Consider the following 11,623-nt stretch of genomic DNA (forward strand, 5'->3'; position numbering starts at 1 on the left):
TGGTGTGGTGTACCTGGTTGTGGGAGAAGGGTTTGGTCCCCAGCTCCATGCTTCAGGTCACTGGGAGGGACCCAAGGTGTGGTCTCAATGTGCCTGGTTGTGGGAGGGAGGTCCGGTCCCCTTCTCCATGCCCAGGGTCCCCGGGTGGGCCTGAGGTGCTGGCATGGCATGTCTGGTTGTGGGAGGAGGGTCCGGTCCCCTTCTCCATGCCTCGGGTCCCAGGGCATGCCCTGAGGCGCTGGCGTGGCATGCCTGGTTGTGGGAGGGTGGTCCAGTCCCCTTCTCCATGCCGTGGGTCCCTGAATGGGCCATAAGGCGCTGGCGTGGCTTGCCTGGTTGTGGGAGGAGTGTCTGGTCCCCTTCTGTATGCCTCGGGTTCCCGGGCGGGCCCTGAGTTGCTGGTGTGCGTGCCTGGTTGTGGGAGGAGGGTCCAGTCCCCAGATCCATGCCTCGGGTCACTGAACAGGCCCAGAGGTGCTCGCACGGTGTGCCTGATTGTGGGAGAGCGGTCCAGTCCCCTTTTCCATGCCTCAGATTCCTGGTGAACTACTCATTTTAGTAGAGAGGCTCTGGGTAGGGCTTTCACATGTAACAGAACAGATCCCTTGTTGCACCTTATTGAAAGTTAGCCCTTGACACGAGGGATTTTAGTAAATAGGAACAAACTAAATAAGAAGAACAGAAAAATAGTGGAGGGGCATGTTCCAGTGTACTATTAGATGTGACTGCCCTGAAGCCTCATTTTTTCCATGGAGTTAGAAATTATCAAGTCATGAGCATGTGGGAAGAAACAGTGCTTGCATTCTGAATGCCCCCTTGCATCTAGTATTTTTGGTGGTGGTGAAGGGGGTAGTGTCACGGGGAATTGATTATGAGGTAATGGAGGGGAGAGGGAAACGTTTTCATTTGTGTAATAGCATTTGAAGAGTACTTACCATTATATTACATGTAATGTGCCACATATATAGCAAGTACATGTATTTAATCCTCACTACAATCCTATGAAGTAAGTACTGTTATTAACCTTGGTTTTTAGAAAATGAAGCTTTGAAAGGGGTTAAGTGACTGGTTCAAGGCCCTAATCACCACAGACTACTTTGTCCTTGTGTCCTACCAGCCGAGGGCCTTAGATAATCAAGGTGTGGCAAGCTTAGTCTAGCTAATGAAACAATTATCATGTAGAATAATGAATATTTAGGTGAAAATTGTGTGTTACAAGTCTAGGGCAGTAAGCATTTCAGAAGGGTGGACCAAGGGTGCCAGGGAAGGTAGGTGGGGGCAGAAGCACAAAGGACAGAGCCTGAGGGCCCCGGGGGCTTAGAACTGACATGAAAAACAGTTTCTCTTCCTCCATGTGCTGTTACATTCATTCCACCAAAGCTGTTCTTAAAATCACCTGTGGTGGTAAGTCTGATGGGTCATTCTCAATACTCAAGTTAGCATCCTTTGTAATAATTGAGCACTCCTTAAAACACTATGCCCTTGGCTTCTGGAACTCTGTGCTGGCCTGGTTTTCCTCCCAGCTTTCTGGCCCATTCCTCAGTCTCTTGCTGCTTTCTTCTCCCTGACCTCTAGACACTGGGGTGCCCCAGAGCTCAGTCTCTTTTCTACTATACTCAATTTCCAGTGGCTGAGGGATCTCTCTCTGGAACACTCTTTCTGTTACTTCCTCTGCCTGATTCCAAGGCTTAGCATCTGCAGGAAGCCCAAGGCCAGGTCAGGTGACTGCTGACATGCACTTCTTCCTCTGTGGTAGAATTGTCACACGTGGTTGTTGGTTTCTTTCTCCCACTCCAAGACAGCAGGAGTTGTCTTTCTGTTCAGCAGGTGCATCCTGGGCACCTAGAACGGCCTGAAAACCGTAAGTGCCCCAGCTATTGGAGTAAGAAAGGGCAAGAAAGTAACCATCTCTCTAATATTAACTCGATGTCAGGTATGGGTAGCTCAAATGTACAAATGCCTCTTCTAGTGATTGTGCAGATGGGTATTTATGGATTGAGATAAAACATCATTGTGTCATACCTCATTCATATGCTCTGTCTCAAAGAATTCACATGGAACGTAAAGATGATGTACTCAGGAAGACTGAAGACTCAGATCAGGTCTGGAAGTGCTGAGTGTGCTGTGAGTAGCGTCGATGTGGCCCTGCCCCGCAGGCCTTATGATCTGCTGGGGGAAGACAAGCATTATGTAGCTGCTTGGACAAGTGACTGCCTGTGATGAGGCTACAGGTGGGAGATAGCAGGTTTCAGTAAGAAGTGATCTTACGTAGGGGAACTCAAGTTTATTCTGTAGCCATAGATTCTACTTTTATGGACTGTAGGAGTTGGAAATGTTAGGAAATAATTTAGAGAAGAAATAACCTTCACCTTTGTCTTAGCTGCTATAAGAAAGTACCACTGACTGAGCGGCTTATAAATGACAAATTTATTTCTGACAGTTCTGGAGGCTGGAAGTCTTAAGATCAGGGTGCCACCATGGCCAGGTTCTGGTGAGGGCCTTTTCCAAGTTTTAAATGGCCAACTTTTCCTTGAGTCCTCACATGGTGGAGAGTGAGAGAGCTCTCTGGGGCCTCTTTTATAAGGGCACTAATCCCATTCACGTGGGCTTCACCCTCATGACCTTATCACCTCCCAAAGGCCCCACCTCCTGATACCATCATATTAGGGGGTGGGATTTCAACATGGATTTGGGGGGGGGGGTGCACAAATATTCAGTCCATAATAACCACAATCCAGAGAATCTAGTGTTCAGTATTGCTTGTTCATAATGTACTCCTCAGTAGCTATGTCCCCCCTGGAGTCACATTGCAATGTAAAGACATAGGCCTTAGCAGCTGTCTTAGGAAACTTTCCTGGCCCCTTGCTGCCTTTTTAGCATCACGAGAGGAAATAATACAATGCCACAAGACCAGCTTCAGGAATAAATTTTTGCAAATGTTGATACAGGGTAAGCCTCCTTCACTTTGTGTTTTTTTGTTTTGTTTGCGGCTGGTCGGTACAGGGATCCGAACCCTTGATCTTGGTACTACCAGCACTGTCTCCTTCACTTTGAAATAGCCATTCCCAACCTCAGGGTTCACTTCAGGCCTCTCCTCACCATCATTGACACCATCTGCAAGCCCTGTAATAAGAAAGGGCTTGCAATCAAAAGGTGCAAGAGAAGTGAGCTTGCCAATGTGACCTCTGGCTTGGAAGATGTATTTGTTAGTATTTCCAGTATCCCAGGCCTTTCTGAACTTGGTGACTTAACCATTTATCCCTGAGATTCTGCTGGGCTCAGTTGATCTTGGCTGCATCGCTTCTGTGTGGTCAGTTGGTAGGTCAGTTGGAGGCTGGCTAGGCCCAGTGGCCTCACGTTTAGCAGTTGACCATCAGCTGGGGCAACAGGTGACTGGCCATCCTCCAATAGATTAGCCCAGGCTTGTTCACATGGCAGTTCAATTACAAGAACAGTGTGCCAAAGCTTTTCAAATCTGCTCACTTCACATTTTGCCCCTATCCCATTGACCAAGGCAGTTCACAAGGCCAGTCCCAATGCAAAGCCTGGAGGAAGACTCCACCTCTTGGTTGGAGGGGCTGCGGAGCAAGAAGTCACATTCCCCAGGGAGGAGAAGAAACACCATTTGCAGTAGAAGTAAATCCCCACGGGTCTTAGGTGAACTCATATGTTCTTAATATAGGTTTTAAAGCTGTGAAATCCCACTTGAGGATTGTCCGCAAGACTGACAATCAAGAGAATTGCCTAGCAAATGTGAAGAATCCTCTAATTATGCTTCACCCCATGTCCTGTATCAGTTGGGGTTCCAGCGGGAAACATGACACACAAACTGGTTGAGGAGCATTTAATAAAGAAGCTATTTGCAAAGGTGCAGATAGTGTCTGGGCACATACAATACTGGGTGTCACCAGACCCTGCAGAGAGGACCTGCATGGAGAGAGCCCTGTGACAAACTTTCCACAGAGATAGCCAACTCAGTGACCCAGTGAGAAGGACCTAAAATACTCTGATCTTACTCTCCTACTTACCAGTCTTCTTCCAGTGCCTCCCACTGGCTGAACCAGCTGGAAGCTGGAGCCCCTGGGGATGGTGTTAATATCTGCTTTGCTGGTTAGCTGACGCCTGGACTCAAGGTGATTGTTATGGGTTGATTTCTACCCCCACTAAAAGATAAGTTGAAGTCCTAACCCCCAGCACCAGTGAATATGACCGTATTTGGAAATAGAGTCTTAACAGATGTAATCGAGTTAAGATGAGGTCCTACTGAATTAGGTGGGCCCTAATCCAGTGCGGTTAGTGTATTAGTGTGCTAAGGTCTGCCAGAATATTTTAAAAAGTGCCGGTGAGGTGGGCAGCAGTGTTTTTGAACTGCACTGGTGGTGACCAATGGAAGCAAGGATGACCTGAGGACAGTGGGGACAGGCTGTGCTTCATTGTTTGCCCTCCGTATCCACCCCTGGAAGTCTGAGCTGTACGAGCTGTAGGGAGCCCAGCTGTGCAGTCCATTGGGGCCAACCACCTGGACTGATATGAACACTACTCCCAGGTGCTCTGGTCCACACAGTAAACCCTGAAATCCATTTCAGTAAGTTTGGCTTCAGCAAGCCTTATTATTCATCCTCCTCCTGACACCCTTGGGGTTCACTACCATGATTCTTTCCAGTCTCCAGCCATGTGGGTGGATGAGGTCCTGCCATGGCAGGCCTTGAACTTTTCCATTTGGGAAAGAACCCTGGGATTAATCCTGAAAAAACCCTGGCCTGGAGGCCATGAGGGGTAATCCTCATCAGCTGGAGCAGCAACTGTCTGGGTGCGGTAGTTGGAAGATGTTTCTGCAGGAGGAGGCCTGTGGGGGCTGAGACGTAAGGATCATTTCACATGTCTGAGGGTCCCACTCCTTTCCCATCAGTGCCCTTAGCATAAGAGACTGGACGGGTCAGCGTTCCATTGGCAGTGCAGCCCTGCAACCCTTACAGTCAGGCCTGGACTTGGCTTCAGCCATTTCCTGCAACTGCAGAGGATGGGGGTATTCCAGCAGGGCTTTCTGATTTTCCACTTGGGCTCTGCATTGGACTGCATCTACCTTCAACTTGTCCTTTTCCCTGTGTACACACTTGAGGACCATCAGAAGCAGCCCTGTTGCCATAATGCCTGTTTCACAGCCACTTGATTTTCCCTTGCCCTGCTCTCCTCTTGTCCACTTTCCTGGGTCATTGCCAGGGGTTCTTTAATGTCCATGATGTCACTGCATGCCCTGGATTCCCAGCATCCATTGCTCATTCCTTAAATAGCTGAGCAAACCGGTCCGCTAATCCCATTTTGAGAGCATGTTCCCAGGCTTGCATCGTTAGTTATTAGGAAGATGCAAATTCAAACCACAATGAGATACCACTACACACGTATTAGAAAGGCTAAAATTAAGACTATTCCACGTGTTGACGAGGATGTGGATGAACTGGAACTTTCACACACACCTGGTATGAATAAAGGATAATGTTTGGCAGTTCTTTAATAAGTGAAATTACACTTATATGATCCAGCCATTCCACTCTTAAGTACTTACCTAACGGAAATGAAAGAACTTGCACATGAATGTTCACAGTAGCTTTACTTGTAATAAAATAGCCCAAACAGAAATCAATGCACATGTCCACTAACAGGTAAATAGATAAATAAATTGTGCTTTATTCATAGAATGGGATGCTACTCAGCAATCAAATGGAACAAACTGTTGACACGTGCTACAACATAGATGGGTTTCAAAATAATTACGCTGTGTGAAAGAAGCCAGACAAAAGTACATACTGTATGAGTCCACTTAGACAAAACTCGAGAAAATTCACACTAATTTGTAACGACAGTGGTTGCCTGGGACAGAGGTGGGGGGCATGGAGGAAGGGATGACAAAGGGGCATGAAAAAACTTTGGGGGGTAGATAAGTTTGCAATCTTGGTTGTGGTGATGGTGTTACAGGTGTATGTGTCAAAACAAATTGTGTATTTTAAGCATGTGCAGTTTACTGGATATCAATTTCACCTGAGTAAAACTGTTTTGAAAATTTCTCTGTTCAAATAAGTGGCAAGCCCCACCCCCAAAAGCAACCAGGCAGACCATGGAGCATGCCTGGGGTCCTGAGGACAGAGCTGGGCCACTGCCCCCCAACAAGGACATCTTAGGTGCATTTATTAGCCACTCATGTTTCTTTGGGGTGTGTGACTTGTCTGTTCATGTCCTTCACCAAATTTCTGTTAAGATTTTTCTGATTCATTTTTAACAGTTCTTTATGCATTAAGGGTGTTAATCTTTGTGGGTTAAATTTGTTCCTTATCAATTGACTTTAAATTTGTGATGTTTTTCTTCATTTGTATAGAAAGAAAATTATTTTTCTCTACAAACATTAAAAAAATAATAATAACTGGCAAGGTTTCTGGCCCCTGACTGGACCATGATGACGCAGGTGGTTCTGGTGGGGTCAGAGTGGTCTGAGGGGTCTGGGAGTCCCTGGAGCTTTGCTCCCTTGATGTCACAACAGCTGACAATGGAGTGAGGCAGAGAAGTTTGGCCTGAGTATGTTCAATGCAAATGCCCAAGCCCATGTGACTCAGCTTCTCCTCCTTGCTCCCGATGTTGCCCTCTCATCAGTGAAGCAGTTGGCTTTATTCCTACTGTGTATTTTAAAATAGTATGTATTTTGCAATGAAACAAACGTTCGTTTCTGATTTAACAAATGTTAAATGGCATAAATGTTCATTTTTTAACCAAGTAAAAAATTGATTGGAAAATGTCATGAAATCCAGAAAATGTAGAGAAGGAAGCAAATTATACTAGTGCAGTAGAATTTCCTCCTGTTAATTTTGATGTCACTGAAATGACATTGAACCACCCTGCTGGCAGCAGCTGAATACTAGGGCCACTTGTGGCCACTTCTGGTTTGTGATGATAAAAGCATGCTGTCTTTGAGTCTTCCCTTCCACTTATTAGGCAGGAGAACACAACTTCAGAATGGCCTCTGAGTTCAGGTGTTGGGTCTTTCCTGGGGGACATAACCAAGGCACAGTGTGCAGAAGCTCCTTACCATTGACAGTTCATAAATGCAAATATATTAAAAGTGGCATTTTCAGGAGAATTGTGAAGAAAACAAGTTTCACAGAGGTCAACAGATCCTCCTAGGGGAGAAAGATGGGCTCACTGCCTTTGGATTGATGTTGGGGAGGCTGATGAAAGCCCGGGGATATGAACGACCTCTCTGACCTTCAACACCGGCCCCTCCTCCCACCATCCACCCACTCCCTTGATGTGAGACGTCAGAATTTGGGGAAGGCACTCAGATGAGCTTCTGCATCGTGAGCATGTTTGATGCTGTTGAAGGCAGTGTGCACAGCAGAGTGTCCCCAAACAACTCTCCATTGTGTACAACCACGCACTGCTTATTGAGACCCTCAAAATTCTGCAGTGAGGGCCTGCAGACAACCTATCCAGTGTGAACTCCTCTGTAGCTTGTGATCCTGGGCAGACGCAAGAAGACAAAATTTTCTCAACTAGTATCTACAACCACATGCAATAAGCTTAAACTGGTTGATATTTAGCATCTTTTTGGAGGATAACAGGCTCATTTTGTTCAAGAAAACAGATCCATGGCTCTCAAACCAATCTGGGCATCAGAATCACTTGGGGTGCTTGCTAAGCCTACAGACTCCAGTTTCTCATTCAGTTTCGTGATGTAAGGGGGTAGATTCTAGGTGATGGTATTTTATTTTAACTCCTCTCATTTTACAGTGTCACCAGCTAGTTAACCACAAATCCAGAACTGGGTTATCACCTTGGAAAATGCTGGAAGAGGCTATAATTGGAAATAGGTTATTATTAACCATAAAATAAAATGTCTGACTATTGTTCTCTTTGAGTTCAAGATTAAAGAAATCCTCACTTAGCAGAAATAGCTGTATGCCACAAGAGGGCACCGTTGTCATGAAGTTTTAGCACTGCCCTTGACCCAGCTGGTTGTGTTTGGTACCACAAATTCTAAGAACATTTTGAAAGATTCTTTCTTTTACATATTGAAGGGTAAAAAAAGACATGGCACAGGACCCTAAGATTATGGAAGTTCCAAGAATAAAGTACTGGGAGGAATAAATATAAAACAAGTGGAGAAGTCAATTCTAAGACTAGGCATTTTGATGATTTTAGAAGACTTAATATTTCCATGGTGGAAGAATACTCATGATGATACGTTAAGGAAACTAGAAAGTAAAAGTTCAATTGGTTCTCTGAAATTTCCATAACCAGTTGCTAAGGGGTGAGAGACGAAATTTGGAAGAAAATATTTGGGGGATTCTCGCTTAGTTTCTGAGGGATTCTGGGCTTGGGTTCTGGCTCTCTGGCTTCAGTGACAGAGCTCACCATGTGGCCAACTACTTCAGTCTCTCTGGGCCCCAGTTTCCACTCTTGTAAGACAAGTGCAGTTGGATTAAACAAGCAGTCAGGTAGAATCTATGGTCAAGCCTCTACTAATATTTTAGGGCAACCAACTTGTGGAAAAATTGGTACCATTTTTTGTTGTTATTAGGTAATACAATCACCTAACAAAAAGTCAGACCGATATTTAAAAGTACCCACTGGGAAATCTCACTCACATCGTCCTTTCAACCCCCTTTATTTCCCCCGCCCCTCTACCCACCCCCGTAGGTTATCACTTTCACTTCTCATCCTTCCAGTGTTTTATTATAAAAACAGTAGCAAAACTCTTATTCTTTCTGCTTTCTGTTTTGCACCATGTGGAAGTTTGAGATTGTGAACATAATTTACTGCTTCTTGAAGCCCTTACCACTTGCTATGTCTTTTGTGTGAACCCTGCCCACAGGAGTTATACAGTAACTAGGGTAGGGTACTTAGAACAACAGGTGGAAACAGCTTGCTGACTACAAAGGAGGACCTTAATGATTAAGTGCGGGTATGGCAACAGCCAGTCAGGCTGCCTGCATCACAGGAGCACCACAGATAGTAATCATCTTCACAAGACATTTGGAGTTAGTGATGTTAGCTTGTTTCTTAGTAATTGCCTCTTGTTTTTTCCCACTGCTTTGTGTGAACTGCCTATATAAACTTGGGCTTGACCAGGAGGTAGCCTGAAGAAACCTTGCGTATGCCTTTGGGTCATTGGTGCCCAATTTGTCATCCTGTAAGTAAGTTACCTTTTTAATAAATATCTTTGCTGTACTGCATGGAACTGCCCTTGTCATTTTTCAGTCTTAAGATACCTTCTCAGTTCAGTGGGCATTTTGCCTTTGGCTCACCATCAGACAGGAACTCTTTCCATTTTTTAGTACGGAGAGAGCCTCTTCATTTCACAGCTGTGGAATATTTCATTCTCTGATGGATGCACCATTGTTTATTGTCTATTCCCCTGTAAATAAGCACTTGGGCCTAATCTTTTTATCACAAACAATGTAGCAGCAAATAAATAACCTCGTACAAGTGTTATTTTGTACTAGTATGGCTGGAGGATGTATCTTCAGAAGTAGGATTTTTTTGCTGGGTCAATAGTAAATGCATGGGCCGGCCTGTGGCTCACTCAGGAGAGTGCGGTGCTGATAACACCAGGGCCACGGGTTCGGATCCTGTATAGGGATGGCCGGTTGGCTCACTGGGTGAGCGTGGTGCTGACAACACCAAGTCAAGGGTTAGGATCCCCTTACCGGTAATCTTTAAAAAAAAAAAAAAAAAATAGTAAATGCACTTGTAATTTGTAATGTTGATAAAATTGCCCTTCAAATGGGTTTTACAACTTTGGGATCCCACCAACATGTTGGAGAGCCTCTTTTCCACAGACTCCCCAACAGAATATATCATCATACCATTATTATTGTGAATTTCTAGAGAGGGCTTAATTGCCAGGTCTGGATTAACAACCCATATCACCCATCAGGTGGGTGAGAAGAATGTATATTAGACCCTAGCATGGGCATGATAGCATAATATGAGGGTGTGTGGAAGATCGGCGAAGTGGGGTCATTTAGCGGCAGGTATTATGGTGTAAATGTTTTCTTATTTTTGCATTGTATTTTAGGTGTTTGTAGATTTGAGTCTCTGTGGCCTCAATTCATAGCTTGAACCTTCTTCTGCCACTTGAATTTTTTTCCCAAACAATTTTATGCTTCATTAGGCCTGGAGTAAAACATCTGGCATGTCTCCACAAAGCTCCCAGACCAACCCTGACTGTGTCTAGCCTCAGGTGGCGGTGCTGCTGACTAGCAGACCGGTGCCTGGGTTCTGATGGTGGGGAGGAGGGAGGGCCCTCCTGTGGATAAAAGTTTTTTGTCTTTGTGCAAACTCCCCAGCTGTGGAAACTCTGGTACCGCTTTAAAGATTAATGGCATTTGTTGGCAACGGATGGGAAAAGCAAACTTCTTGGCTGCAAAAGGATTAAGTCTTCGACTAGAAGCAAACTGTCCTCGGCCTCTGCAGTGAGGTTATCTCCCAAAGAACATTCAGACTGTTTTCCAGTAGTGCCTCTGCCGATGACAGCTGACGTTTGCTAGTTAGTAAGATTATACCCCATCCAGCTAGCATGCAGAATTATGCTAAATTTCTTCTCTCTGTCTTTCTGCCCGTGTCTCTTTCTCTCTCTCTCTCTCTCTCTCTCACACACAAACACACACACACACTGCTGTGGTTGGAAATTCTGTCCCCTCTGAAACTCGTGTGGAAACTCAATCCCCAACATAGCAGTATTAAGAGGTAGAGCCTTTGGAAGGTGATGTGTCAAGAGGGCTCTGCCCTCATAAATGGATTAATCCATTCATGGGTTAATAGATCAATGGATTAATAGGTTATCATGCAAGTGGGTTAGTTACCATGAGAGTTGGTCTGTTATAAAAGCCAACTTGGCTCCCTCACACATACCCCCTAGCCATGTGATGCTAGTCACCTTGGGACTCTGCAGAGGGTCCCCACTAGCAAGAAGGCTCTCATCACTTCTTGGACTCCCAGGCTCCAGAACTATAAGAAATAAATTTCTTTTCTTTATAAATTACTCAGTCTCCAGAACTCAGTTATAGCAACAGAAAATGGACTAAGACACACACACACACACACACACACACACACACACACTCGTGTGTGAGAAACACAAACTGTTAATGAAGTGCGGAAAGCTGTTACCCCAAAATATGGTGCTTTGACATGCTGGAACAAAGCAGCAGCCTCAAGGTCTCTCTGATCTCCCCTGCTTCACCCCATCTCTTAATCCTCTGTCACTTTCCAAAGCAAAAGATGAAGCTCTTCCCTTCTCTGCCCAAAGTCTGGACCCACCAAAGAAGAAGACAATGACCACTGGTCCTTTCCCTGAGTTTTCATTAACTCCTATCACAGGAAGGAAAACAAGTCTGTCAACACGCCTGGACTAAATTTTGTTACAGACCACTGTCTTATATTTCAGTCCCAGTCCGTATTTTAAAGGAAATCATTTACCAATCATTTTCTTCTTTGAGGGCCAAATAAACTGTCCCAGGCCACTGTATGTTCTCCAGGCACATTGAACCCCCCTAAGAACCACTTAAGGCTACACCCCCATTTCCCCTTTCCCTATGGAGATGGGCATATAAGCTCTGTACCCCAATGGAAA

This window comes from Cynocephalus volans, chromosome 3, assembly GCF_027409185.1.
Source record: "Cynocephalus volans isolate mCynVol1 chromosome 3, mCynVol1.pri, whole genome shotgun sequence".
NCBI classification, from domain to species: Eukaryota; Metazoa; Chordata; class Mammalia; order Dermoptera; family Cynocephalidae; genus Cynocephalus; species Cynocephalus volans.